Raw genomic sequence first — 1,348 nt, forward strand, 5'->3', positions numbered from 1 at the left:
AGTTTTTTGGTGTAGTTTTTTAGATATTATGTAATCTGTGAATAATGATAATTTAAACTATTCTCGTATTTTTATTCCTTTTATTTCTCTCTCTTGTCTAATTTCTCTGGTTAATGTTTCCATTATTATATTAAATACGAGAGGTCATAGTGTACATCCTTGTCTTGTTCTTCATTTTAGAATGAAAGCTTTCAGCTTTTGTCCATTTAGTATGATGCTGACTGTTGGTTTATCATGAATGGCTGTTATCAAATTGAGGTAGAGAACAGGTATTTCTATTTTCTCTAGGGTTGTCTTTTATGACAAACAAGTGTTGGACTGTATCAAAAGGTGGGGTTTTTTGCATCTGTTGAGATAAATCACATGATTTTTTCTTTGGCTCTGTTGATATGATGTATTATGCTGATGGATTTGCATGTGTTGAAACACCGCTGCGTTCCTGGGATGAATCCTAGTTGCTCATGATGTGTGATCTTCTTCATGATTTGCTGCATTCTATTTACTATTTGCTATTCTATTCTGTTTTTTATTGTGATTTTTGCATCTATGTTCATTGGTCTGTAGTTCGCTTTTTCTATTGGGTCTTTCTCTGTTTCTTATCAGAGCAATACTTACCTCTAGAATTGAGTTAGGTGGTATTGTTTCCCTTTAAATTTCATTAAAAGTCTTTGGAGTATTGTCATTAAATCTTCTCTAAATTTCTTGTAGAATTCAGCAATAAATTGATTAGGCCTGGAGCTTTTTGTTGTTGTTGTTGTTGTTGTTAAGTTTTTATTGTATTTTCAACTTCAGTGACTGATATTGGGTTATTAAGAATGTTTATGTCTCCTTGATTTTGCTTTGTTGAGTCATACGTTTCTAAAAATCTCCCTATTTCTTCTGTGTTTTCAATCCTTTACAAGATTTTCACAGTAGTTATTGATGATCATCTGACTTTCTACAAGATCTGTTGTGATTCACTTTTTAGTTCCTTATTACATGAATTTGAGATTTTTCTTTCTTTTGTTGATAAGGTTGTGTAAGGGTTCATAAATTTTATTATTTCAAAGAACTAACTCTGATTCATTAATTGTTTATATTGGTTTCTTAGTCTCAATGACATTAATTTCTTCTCTGATATTTATAATTTCCTCCCTTGCATGGGCTTTGGGCTTGAATTACTCTTCCTTTTTAGAGACATGAGGTGCAACATTAGGTTATGTATGTTCCTTCTGTTTTCCTGATATGACAAATCACCATTATAATTTTACCTATTAGGAATCTTTTCATTGCATCACATCAGTTTTGGTTAACTGTGTTTGTGTTTTCATTTGATTGTGGATGCTGTCCAATTTCTTTAATTTCATTT

The sequence above is a fragment of the Cavia porcellus genome, unplaced genomic scaffold (genome assembly GCF_034190915.1).
Source record: "Cavia porcellus strain 051 isolate PalLab524CR breed Dunkin Hartley unplaced genomic scaffold, mCavPor4.1 scaffold_6, whole genome shotgun sequence".
Lineage (NCBI taxonomy): Eukaryota > Metazoa > Chordata > Mammalia > Rodentia > Caviidae > Cavia > Cavia porcellus.